Source organism: Gadus morhua, chromosome 2, assembly GCF_902167405.1.
Source record: "Gadus morhua chromosome 2, gadMor3.0, whole genome shotgun sequence".
Classification (NCBI taxonomy): Eukaryota; Metazoa; Chordata; class Actinopteri; order Gadiformes; family Gadidae; genus Gadus; species Gadus morhua.
Window position 1 is genome coordinate 11,955,108 of NC_044049.1, and position 12,794 is coordinate 11,967,901.

The window sequence follows — 12,794 nt, forward strand, 5'->3', positions numbered from 1 at the left end:
TGACGTTCACCCAACGGTGTTGCAGCGTTGAATAAACAGGCGATGTCTGGCTTGCATCCCCACTCTTTATTTAGCAAATCCAAAGTTTATCTGTTATCACTGTTGGTCGTGACCACGCCGTACATTTAGCCGTAACACAGTTTAACCCCAACTACACGTTGCTTCCGGACCCTCCCTCACGTTGTACCCTAATAACATTAGTGCATAATCCAACACGTGAACATTTGCATAGCTGCTGAACGCATAATAACAGAACCACATTAACCCAGCTCGTTACACAGCTCCCCCCGAACAAAGTATCTAGTCCCGAGTGACTCCACAAAGTCTCTGAAACGGGCCGGCCGACGTCCCTGTCTCCGCGGCCGCGTGGGGGACGCAGGCGCCTCTGCCCGGTGGTTGGGGCAACCCCCCTGTGCAGTGAAAGGTGACTGTGCTGGGAAGTGAGAAGGATGGATGTGTACAGGGGGGTTAGTCACTGTCTCTGGGGAAGTATGTGCAGGGGAAATGGGCTGGTGTGCCCCTGTGTAGCGCAACCTTCTTTCTCTTTCCTTGCAGCTGGACCCGGTAAATTACTTCACCCAGCCGCTCCACCACATGACAAGGCCACTCCCAATGACAGTCCAACTTGGGGCACTGTCCATTCTTCCTGCGGGGGCGGTACACCCACACCAGCTCTCCAGCTTGGAAGTGTTTTCCCTTCGACCTTATATCATAGTTCCTTTTTTGTTTCATGCCCGCTTTCTCCAGCTGGTCTCGGGCAAAGATATGGGCGGACTCCATCCGATCCTGGAGTCTCCTGGCGTACTCTCTCCCCGGAGGAACAGCAGGGGTGACAGGGGGCTTGCCAAAGGCCACCTCCATTGGCGTCCGTAGCTCCCGCCCCAACATGAGGAGGGCAGGCGTGCATGAGGTGGACTCCTGAAGAGCGGACCTGAAGGCCATGAGGACGAAGGGCAGCTGTGTCCCAGTCCCGTTGATGTTCCGCAGTGAGGAATGCAAGCTGCTTTCCCAGGGTCCTATTGAACCTCTCGACGAGGCCGTCGCTTTGGGGCTGCAGGGCTGTGGTCCGGGTCTTATGCATGCCCGTGCGCTCACACATGGCGGCAAAGACCCGCGACTCAAAGTTCCAAGTTCCCTTTGGTCACTATGAATGGTTTCTGCCACCCCGAACCTGCTGAACATGCCCTTTACCAGAGCGTCAACCACCGTCTCTGCTTCCTGATCTGGTATTGCGTACGCCTCAGGCCATTTTTGTAAAATAGGCCATGGCGACCAAAACGTACCGGTTGCCTGCGTCCGTGCGGGGGAATGGGCCCATGCCGTCCACAGCTACTCTTTCCATGGGAGCCGCCACCGCCTGTTGTAGTTGTGCGCGGGACTGATCTGGGGGGCCCTTGTAGGCCGCGCAGAGGTCGCAAAGGCGGCAACAATGCTCTACGTCCCTTCTGACCCCCCCCCAGTAAAACCCCTGACAAAGCCGGTGGAGTGTTTTTGCTACTCCGAAGTGCCCCGCTCCTGCGGTCCCAAGCGGATGCTCTCAGCACAGCGTCTCTCAGTGAACTGAGAGACGCCACCTTTCTTCTCCCGTAGCAGGTTCCTTCCAGGCTCTCTGCAGCACTCCATCCCTCACGCTCAGCGCCTCAAACATAGTCCACATGCCTTTCGTTGCAGTGGATTTCCCAGTCACCTCCTCCCAGGGTGGTCTCTGTCCTGCCTCAACTCGCTGTCGCACCGGTTGTGTGTCCATGTCCTGCTTCTGTTGTGTCTGCTATGGCCGCCTCAACCATCTGCGTTCCGCGGCAGACTGGTCCGGCCCCCTCGTGCATGGGGCATGTCTCCTCGATACGGAGCTCTCTCTCACGCGCTTCTCTCCGCTCACAGTACTGGCACCCTCCCAGTGCGCAGGGGCGGCGGAACAGGGCATCGGTGTTGGCGTGGCTGGCTCCGGCCCGGTGAACCAGCGTGAAGACGTAGGACTGCAGTGTTTCAATCCAGCGCGCAACTTGGCCCTCTGGTTCTCTGAAGGACATCAGCCACTGCAGTGCCGAATGATCTGTCCTGACAGTGAAGGGCCGGCCACACAGGTAGTACTTGAAGTGCATTATCGCCGCCACCATGGCGAGGAGCTCTCAGCGTGTGACGCACTCTCTCCCTCTCTGGCCCCACCGGAGCCAGCACTGCACCCATGGCCACGTCGATGGGGGGTGAGGACGGGGGCCTCCGTCAGTGCCTTCTGGAGGGAGTTGAAGGCTTGTCGGCACTGTGGCGTCCAGGTGAAGTCCCTGTCCTTCTGCAGCAGATGGTGCAGGGGAGCAGCTGTGCAGGAGAAACGTTGCACGAACGTCATGTAATATGAGGCCAGGCCGAGGAAGCTCTTCAGCTTTCATTGGTCAGTTGGTGTCGGCCAGTCGCTCACTGCATGCACTTTCTGTGTGTGCTGATGCCTTCTCCCCCCAGTCTGTGACCCAAAAACTCCACCTCCTTCCTCATGAAGCGGCACTTATTCGGGTGTAATTTCAGGCCCACCGCCGCCGCTCTCTGCAGCACCAGCCTCAGCAATTCCAGGGCTGTTTGGAAGGAGCTCCCATGGGCCAGAATGTCATCCAAATACATCAGACATCTCTGATGGGGGATGCCAGCCAGCACCCTGTCCATAAGTCTTTCGAAGGTGGCTGGGGCGTTGCACAGGCCGAAACTGAGGACCCGGAACTGCCATAACCCCCTGTCCGTACAGAAGGCAGTCTTTGGTCTTGCTTCAGGGCTGAGGGGTACCTGCCAGTATCCGCTTCGCAGGTCGAGTGAAGAGAACCAGGAAGAGCCAGACACTAAGTCCAGTGACTCATCGATCCTTGGTAATGGATACGAGTCCTTCCTTGTCACACTGTTCAGCGGTCTGTAGTCCACACAGAATCTCATCTTGGTGCTCCTCTTTTTCGAAACACCATCACCACTCCCGAGGCCCAGGGGCTGTCCGACAGTTCAATAATGCCATCTCTTTGCATCTCTTCAACCGCTCTGTTTGCAGCCTCACGGTGAGCCATGGGGACGCGCTGGGGACGCGTTTTGATCGGCCGTGCATCCCTAGTGTCTATTTCGTGTTGGACCAGGTGTGTCAGGCCCACTTCATTGTCTGTTAGTGCTAAAATGTCCATAAAGTCAGATAACACCTTCCACAGCTCCTCCTGCTGGCAGTGTGTTTCCATGGCTGTCCTGACCAGGGGTGTGGCTTTGGGGACTGGCTGGGTATTATCAGTTTAACAGTGGGGCCCCCGGGAAAGGTCAATGTGTTCTTCCCCAGGTCCAGCAGACGGCAAGCAGTCCAGCCCCAGTACGCAGGGGTCCTTCACCTGCGCCACCCATACTGTAAAATCCACTGACAGACCTCCCACATTCAACGTCACCCTCCCCTTACCAAGTATAGGGGCCAACTCACCAGTCACTGTCCTCAGCTGCACTGTAGTCTACTCCAACTGTGTCCCCGCCGGAACTACATCTGGCCTCATTAGTGTTGCTGTGGAGCCCGTGTCCACAAGGGCTGTACATGGAGCCCCGTGTATGGTGACGGGAACATGGCAGAAATTCCGAGAATGAGTCCAACCCACCACCAAGGTGGATTCTGTGTTCTCGTCTGTGTTCTCGTCTGTTGGGCCCCTCCATCCTTTGCGGAAACAGCACAAAACCGCACAGTCCCATCTATACGGGACCCGGGCCGTTTCCCTGGCCTTTGGAATGCTTGGAGCACTGTTTGAGGAGATGGCCAGGCTGTCCGCATCCCCAGCAGACCAGGGGGCGTTGGCGAGGCCGTGTGGCTCTTTGCGGCGAATGCATGGAGACAGCCCGTATTAGTTCGGTCATTTCAGCCACCCATGCAGGCTTTACTTCGGCAGTGCATGTAGCGGTTCTCACTGTAGGACCACTCTCCTCAGGGCTGCCTTCCATGGTCCCACCCCCCACAATCTCCCACTCTAGAGTCAGTTCCAGAGCCTCTTGTATGGAGCGGGGATTGGCGAGCTGGGTCTGAATGTGCAGCTCCCAGGGGGTTATGGCTTGGACGAACTGGTCCCTGGCGAGCTCCGTCTGTATCGCCGGGGGCATGTGGGCATAAGCCCTCCTGGCTAGAGCGAACACACGGAGTGGCTCCCCAGGCCGCCTGCGTCTGATGGAAAGTTCAGAGCGTAGGAGACCGGGCTGTTCGCAATGTCCAAAACGTCTCTGCAGAGCCCTAACAACAGCCTCATAATTATTTTGTTCTTCTGGGCAGTAACAGAGCTGCAACAGGCATGCCAGTGCGTCGTCCGTAAGGCATACTGTAGCGCTTTATCATCCTCCGACCAGCCTGCAGCTTGTGACAACAGTTGGAATTGGGTATGAAACACCTGCCAGTCTGCCTTACAGGAGTACTTTGGTGTTTTACACGGGGCCCGGGAAGTATAGGCACCGCCCCTTTGCCACACAGGCTGTGCATTCTCTCCGCTGCTTTGCTTTGGAGGAGCCGACGTGCCTGCAACAAAGCCTCCGTCATATCCTCTGCTCTGTCGGGGGTTCTTGGCGCACATACCCACGTCGTAAGCCATGCGCCTCCCTGTCTCCCTCAAGCGGGCCTTGGTCTCCGCAGCGCGCTCAAACTCCGCCGCCAGACCCTCCGCAAGGGTATAACCGTAGCTCCCCTCCTCCTCCTTAACTTTCGGCCGCGCTCCGCTCCCGTGCGCCATGTCCGTTGGCAGTACAAACAGCGGCACCCCTTGGTAGATCCGCCAGACGGCTAGGATAATGGCAAGCACCGGAGAAGAATCAGTCCGTTGCTTTTACTACAAAAAAATATTCCCTCAAATATTATTACTTTCAAAACGTTGGCCAAAATGGCCAATAATATCATTTTTTATTTGGGATGCTTCTAGGACATTTTGGGTGGATTTTGAACGGTATGTGGGGGGCACGTTTTTTGCAGGACCTGGCAACCCTGCGCTGTTGCCCGAGATCTGGATCCACCCCGGCGTGGTGCCGTCTCCTTTTGACCTTTTGACCCCAGACTTCTGGGGGAATAGCTGAATCAATTCATTAGTCAATCAGAAGCATGTAAATATCTTCCCGGTGGCGTAAGAGGACGAACAAGGTGTCCTTCAACATCTTCCAGGAGATTGAAACGGTGCCACACATGAGCATATTCGAACATGTTTAATGGTAGTAATTAGCTGTCGAAATTGGAGGCCTTAATCAATACTGAGCAGCTATTGATTTGCTTCCCGATAAAGATTTGTCACAAATGACCTGTTATTTAGCATCTACACGTTGAGCTGAGTCCAATGACACCAAGAACGACACTCTAGCTAATGGTAACATGTGTTTTACATGGTACACCTAGGTCTAGGACATGATCTCGGTGTAGCAAGTCTCCATCGGGAAGCAAATCTATAGCTGGTCATTATTGATAAAGGCCTCCAAAATCGACAGCTAATTACTACACCGAAACATATTCAAATATGATCATGTGTGGCACTGTTGCAATCGTCTCGAAACGTAGATGTCAAAGGACACCTTGTTTGCTCTGTTGCACCACCGGGAAGATATTTTCATACTTCTAATGGATTGATTCATATTTTAAGGTTCTCGGAGTGAGACTTTAAGTGGCTGCAGCAGAAGTGTTGAGACGAAAGATGATATCAAGAGATTTATAGAATATTCCCATTCACATTATGATTCTTCGTCGTAACATCCGACCAAACATCCTTTACATTCACAGAGCGAAGATTATGAAAGTCCAGGCTCAGCAAGTGCTCCATCTCGTTGCACCTGCACCCAGCAGCTCGCTTGCAAGATTTTGGCCTGAAGTTCTTCCCAGACCAACACCCTAGCCATCCAACATGCATATCTGAGAATCAGGCCTCTCTTTAATAATGACAAAAAGTTATGAGAGAAACACACATTAACTTTTTGTTATCTCATAAGCTGCGTGGTGCCGGCTCCTTTTGACCTTTTGACCCCCGACTTCAAAAACGTGGCCACAGGCCAGCTGTGTCTACACACCTTTAGCCACAAATGTACACCTCCATCCCACAAAAAATGGGGACTAGAAACTAACCCCTGTCTTATGTAGTCGGACCCCGAGGGCAGGAAGGGGGGGCCTGCCCTCGGGGTCTGACCGGGCCAAGTCTCGGGCAGGAAGGGCCCCCCCTTCCTGCCCTCGGGGTCCGACCGGGCCAAGTTTCGGTGCGGAGGTCCCAGTTAGGCCCTAGAATAAGGTATTAAAATTTCAGGGCGGTAGGACCTTCCTATCTCAAAAACTGTTTTTCCACCACATTCTGAACCATTAGGTCTTGCAGGCTACACTTCTGAGGGGCTTTGTCCAAATGACACTCCATTTGAGAAAACTTTTTTTCTCTAAGGGCTAGAACTCCAAATCTCGGATATGTCGTACACGGGGCCCCGGGAAATGTGTGTAAACATTTTAGCATCCCTAGCTATCTCGAAAAGGTCGGCAAAGGGGCGTGACCTCCAACAGTACAGTAAATGTACATAAGACAGAGGTTAGTTTCTAGTCCCCATTTTTTGTGGGATGGAGGTGTACATTTGTGGCTAAAAGTGTGTAGACACAGCTGGCCTGTGGCCACGTTTTTGAAGTCGGGGGTCAAAAGGTCAAAAGGAGCCGGCACCACGCCGCTTATGAGATAACAAAAAGTTAATGTGTGTTTCTCTCATAACTTTTTGTCATTATTAAAGAGAGGCCTGATTCTCAGATATGCATGTTGGATGGCTAGGGTGTAGGTCTGGGAAGAACTTCAGGCCAAAATCTTGCAAGCGAGCCGCTGGGTGCAGGTGCAACGAGATGGAGCACTTGCTGAGCCTGGACTTTCATAATCTTCGCTCTGTGAATGTAAAGGATGTTTGGTCGGATGTTACGACGAAGAATCATAATGTGAATGGGAATATTCTATAAATCTCTTGATATCATCTTTCGTCTCAATACTTCTGCTGCAGCCACTTAAAGTCTCACTCCGAGAACCTTAAAATATGAATCAATCCATTAGAAGTATGAAAATATCTTCCCGGTGGTGCAACAGAGCAAACAAGGTGTCCTTTGACATCTACGTTTCGAGACGATTGCAACAGTGCCACACATGATCATATTTGAATATGTCTCGGGTTAGTAATTAGCTGTCGATTTTGGAGGCCTTTATCAATAATGACCAGCTATAGATTTGCTTCCCGATGGAGATTTTTGACAAATTACATGTTAATTAGCATCTACACGTTAAGCTGAGTCCAATGAGATCAAGCTCGGCCTCTTGCTACACCGAGATCATGTCCTAGACCTAGGTGTACCATGTAAAACACATGTTACCATTAGCTAGAGTGTCGTTCTTGGTGTCATTGGACTCAGCTCAACGTGTAGATGCTAAATAACATGTCATTTGTGACAAATCTTTATCGGGAAGCAAATCAATAGCTGCTCAGTATTGATTAAGGCCTCCAATTTCGACAGCTAATTACTACCATTAAACATGTTCGAATATGCTCATGTGTGGCACCGTTGCAATCTCCTGGAAGCGTAGATGTTGAAGGACACCGTTCGTCCTCTTACGCCACCGGGAAGATATTTACATGCTTCTGATTGACTAATGAATTGATTCAGCTATTCCCCCAGAAGTCTGGGGTCAAAAGGTCAAAAGGAGACGGCACCACGCCGGGGTGGATCCAGATCTCGGGCAACAGCGCAGGGTTGCCAGGTCCTGCAAAAAACGTGCCCCCCACATACCGTTCAAAATCCACCCAAAATGTCCTAGAAGCATCCCAAATAAAAAATGATATTATTGGCCAATTTGGCCAACGTTTTGAAAGTAATAATATTTGAGGGAATATTTTTTTGTTGTTGTTTTAGCAGCGAAATGCACCGTGTGCGTGTGTGCGTGTGTGTGTGTGTGTGTGTGTGTGTGTGTGTGTGTCTGTGCGTGCGTGTGTGTGCTTGTGTGTGCTTGTGTGTGTGTGTCTGTGCGTGTGCGTGCGTGTGTGTGTCTGTATAACACGCTATTTTATGTTGAAATGCGACGTAATCCAGTGTTCACGAAAAGTACACTGTCAACGTATGCTTTTGGCGACTGGGTTGGCTCTCAGATATACGTGTTTCTAACAAGATGATATCATTAAAAGTTACATAAAGTAACAGTTTAATAACACAAACGCAGGAAGCACGTGAGCTGCTAGTTTAGCGAAAGCAACCTGACGTCGTTGAAACATGCGAGCGAGCCGATCAAATCCTAATAACTATAAAACTAAAGATCAGACACAAAAACTGACTGAAGATTATGCAAGTAAAAAGTATATTTCTCGCTAGAAATGTTATTAGAAACACGTTTAACGGTGAATCGGTCCTAAAATATTGCATTTCCCATTCAGATAATAAAGATTAATAAAGATCATACACATTCACTGAGTGAAGATTATGTAAGGAAAATGTACATTTCTCGCTAGAAAAGTCATTAGAAACGCGTTTAATGGTGTATCTGTCCTAAAATATTGCATTTCCCATTCAGATAATAAAGATTAATAAAGATCATACACATTCACTGACTGAAGATTATGTAAGGAAAATGTACATTTCTCGCTAGAAATGTCATTAGAAACGCGTTTAATGGTGTATCTGTCCTAAAATATTGCATTTCCCATTCAGATAATAAAGATTAATATAAGCTACGCCGTGTTCCGGAGTCGCGGGGGATTCTGGGAATTGGGGTTCTCAGTTGACCCCCCTACAAACGTGTCCCCCCCCCCCCTCAACAAACGTGTCCCCCCCCCCCCCCCCCCCCCTTCAACTAACGTGTCCCCCCCCCCCCCCCTTCATGGGTCTGATTCGCCAATTTCCCATGCTTATATCCCCGAAGATTCTCGGGCATCTTCGACAATTTGGCTATAGATTGTCTCATTACACGCTAAATAATATAATTATAGCCTTGTAGTGACCGTAACATAATTCACCTACACTATTTCGTTATGTGTTGTTCTTTCAATTGTGTTGTTGTTTACTGCATGTCATTTACGTTCTTGGTGGTTCAGGGATCGCGGTCCCTAAGGAGTACGTGCGTCTCATGACGTCACAGACCATGCTGGATTTGTTTACCTTCAGCACGCTTTGTTTTCCGGTTTTCTTTTTTACAAAATAAACGAGCCACACGGCTGTGTGCTCAACGTGCGAAGTTGTGTTCTTAACTTATTGCAATTTCCACAGCCTAATTATATATATAGGTTTTGGCATAAACATTCTAGGGTGCACTGTACTATCTGCGCACACCCTTTCTGAAGCCTCTCTCTCGCTCTCTCTCTCTCTCTCTCTGTCCCTCCCGCTCTCTCTTTCTCTCTCTCTCGTACCGTTATGTGGAGCACGTTAATTGTCTTAGAACACTCCCATTCAGAATGCATTGGTTTACATTTCGTTTTGTGTAACACGCAAAAAGTCGGACTATCGTGCTCGGGAACACGCTTCAATAGATTAACGTTCGTGCGCAGGAGCACGCAATTGCGTGATACCGGTTGCCTTAAGGCACGCAATCTTGAACATCTTTAACATGAACTAATGCCTGTATGTGTATGTGATTGAAGAGACTTGGGTGGATTTGTATTTGTATGCAGCTTAATGTAGTGGTTAAAGAGCCCCATTTATTAGGGAACCAATTTGGGGCGGTCCGAGGTCCCTTTGCCTATGTTTGGTGTGATGCTGTGGCGATCTGAAGCCCGCTGTCCACTGTGCAACTAGAGCACAGAGCCGACAGTATTGCGCACTGCGTGGCAACTGAAGCGGCAGCAGCCTATAGTTCCAGTGAAAGCAAGGCTTGCCTCGGGAAGAAGTGCACGACAACAACCTGATTTTAATTAGTCATCCTCATATCTGTATCATGCCACTCATGCCCAGTGCACAATACTGTCAGCTCTAGTCGCTCATTGCGCTCTCATTGTACCACCACAGAGGCTATCAAACGTTTTGCTTCAGCCACTCAACGTGCTATTGCACGCTGTCACAAAACAAATGCACCCACTCCGAGTGATAGATGACGAAACAAATGGTACGTTTTAGGCCTTTGTACGCTTCAAACTAGTGCATGTGGCAGCAAATGGAACATCGGTATTCGCTGTAACAGTCGTTGCCGTTGGACATGGCTAAAACCTGCTTTGCACATGCCTTCCTTTATCAGAGTCGGACGGGTATCCAACGAGTGACGCTCTTATTCCCTATCGCTCTCTTTGCTTGTCTGCGATCTAGCATCTAGGATTGAATACTCTTACTTGGTTCCTCGGTTGTTAACACTGAATCTCATACATTGCATTTTGCAGCTGAAATTGGCATTTTGGATTTGGCGACGTTGAAAATACTTCAATTGAATTTTTTACATTGAGTTTTGCATCTGCATTTTGCATATCTAATTTTCTAACGTTGAATATTATATTTTTGAACATTGAAAAATAATGGTGAACATCATTTGTTGAAAATATGAAGAGTTATACTCAAAAAGTCCAGATACGTTACTTCAATGCATAAATATTCAGTGCTTCAACTTCAATGGCTTTTTATTTTCAAAATCCGATGAGACAGATTGACTTCCATAGAAAATGACTAAAACTGATTTAACTCCCAGAGGTGTATGGTGGCATGGTAGGTTGTGAGGAATTTTAATTCTCCAAAGGAGAACTATTCCTCGAGGTTCAGGTCTTTGTTCAGGCAGTCCCAAGAAGACGGACCAGGCGGACTGGAAGGCCTTCACCCCAATTCAGTGTGGACTGTACGGACACATCATTCACATACTCCCCGTGGCCTTAGGCTTTGACGCAACATAAAGGAAGGTGAAAGCACACCCTACCAGACAAATAGAAGGAGCCACTCATCACTAGAACATTATCATCATTTGGATTATCATTGCTTGGTTGGGAAATCTGACAATATATAGGCCGTTTTGACTAAATCAAAATATGGTCTGGTAACGTTGAGAAGCAATACAATAATTAACGTGAATCGATCAGTTGGTCAAATAGTTAAGAACTAACTTACTGAATTTTTTCATTTCAATAGGAAAATATACTTCTGTTCACAAAATGACGTTTAACGTATCGATTGTCTGACTGGGACCAGGAGAGAAAATAGCGTTAGCCAGACATATCACATGTTAAATTCGAATTCGAACTATATAGGATGTTCCATACAAGACAGAAAGCATACAACAATAACACAATGTTAAGATCTTAAAAAATGCTTTATTCTCACATTACTTTTGAAATCATAATGCTTTTTTAAAGAAAAGCAAATATCAACAGTAAATCTTAAATTCCCTTTAAAAAAAAAAAGATATAAAATAACAGTTTGCAAGTAAACGTACACACTATAAAAAACATGCTAAAATGTGTAAATGATCTGTGATTCCTGTCCCCCATGTCCCCGGGTCGCGGAGCATCTCAACCACCATCTGACACCTCATTTAATTATGCAATTAGGACTGTGGGTCTTTCTCCTCTCGCTCTGCCTTATAAGGTGTCAATTGTAGAACAGGACATCTTCCTCCAGTTCATCTTAAACACAAACCATGTTCTCTGTAGCTGTACTGCTGCTGCTCCTGGCTGCTGGCTCTGGTGAGGCTTCATGAGAAAATATCCAATCAATAAGAAAACATATTGATTCATAATTGAAGTAGCTCATTAATGACCAAAAGCTTGTATTCTCTACAGGTGTGAACTGTGAACAGCTTACTGAGCCCGAGACTCTGACTATCCGATCTGGTCAGTCTCTGACCAATCCTTTGCAATGATTAAAGTGCCTTTAACAGATGCTTATTGACCCACATTGTACTGTGTAATTTGGTGGTGCGTGCCATCACCAATAGTGCAGAACAGTTTTTGCGCTTCCTCTCGATTTCTGCTCTCTCTGTGTGTGTGTGTGTGTGTGTGTGTGTGTGTGTGTGTGTGTGTGTGTGTGTGTGTGTGTGTGGGGGTGTGTGTGTGTGTGTGTGTGTGTTATTCTTGTGTGCCAGCCTTTTTGCCTCTTTATCTCTTCATCTCTTCTCTGTTAAAAAATATATCATGTCTACCTGATGTTGGTGTGTGTGTGTGTGTGTGTGTGTGTGTGTGTGTGTGTGTGTGTGTGTGTGTGTGTGTGTGTGTGTTGTGTAAATTTCATCACGGCTCGAAAGAAGTTTAGGCCCTGCCCCTCCTGCCAAGAACCTAACCAGGTGAGGGAAAAGTGGAATAGAGCATTAGACCTATGTCCAATGTTCCAATGTTCTAAATGACTTTGTATTATATCTGTACTGTGTTCCAAAAAAGGGATAATTTAAGATGTCTGGATTGATATACATTTTGATTGCTTGTTTTTCACCAAACGCCATAGACATCGTTGATTAGAGTAGCCTGGGTGTCTCATAGCTCTGCCACTTTCACTGTATGATTATCAATCCTTTGCCATGATCTGTTGTGTACTTACTTAAACTCTGGGTGCGTCAATCCAGAGATGCATATTCTGAATTGCATTGTGCTTCATTTGTGCCTCTTTCCTGTATACAGCCAAATGAAACGCTGTATCTTGATTGTACTTCTTCTTTGTGACTGTGGATCTGATGTCTCACTTTGGTATACTTTTACCAACCCAGTTGGGCCTAAAAACCTGCAGCTCTTGTTTCACAGCTCTCTCAAACAAAGGAAAAACAACGGCCAAAACGGTGTCCCTGGACAAGAAGTGGGCGGAAGGGGTATAAAAGTTAATATTGTGTGATAGGGCAAGGAACTAATTTTACAAAAAAAGTGTAATCTGCTAGCGAATAAAT

The 12,794-nt window shown here is 48.2% G+C and overlaps 1 long non-coding RNA gene across 1 annotated transcript; it reads left to right on the plus strand.

Annotated features, from left to right (window-relative positions):
• Positions 1-11,554: 11,554 nt before the first annotated feature.
• LOC115538056 (uncharacterized) lies at positions 11,555-12,562 on the plus strand. Its single transcript, XR_003975026.1, has 2 exons — positions 11,555-11,607; positions 11,704-12,562. It is a non-coding gene; the product is annotated as an uncharacterized LOC115538056 (long non-coding RNA).
• Positions 12,563-12,794: the final 232 nt, after the last annotated feature.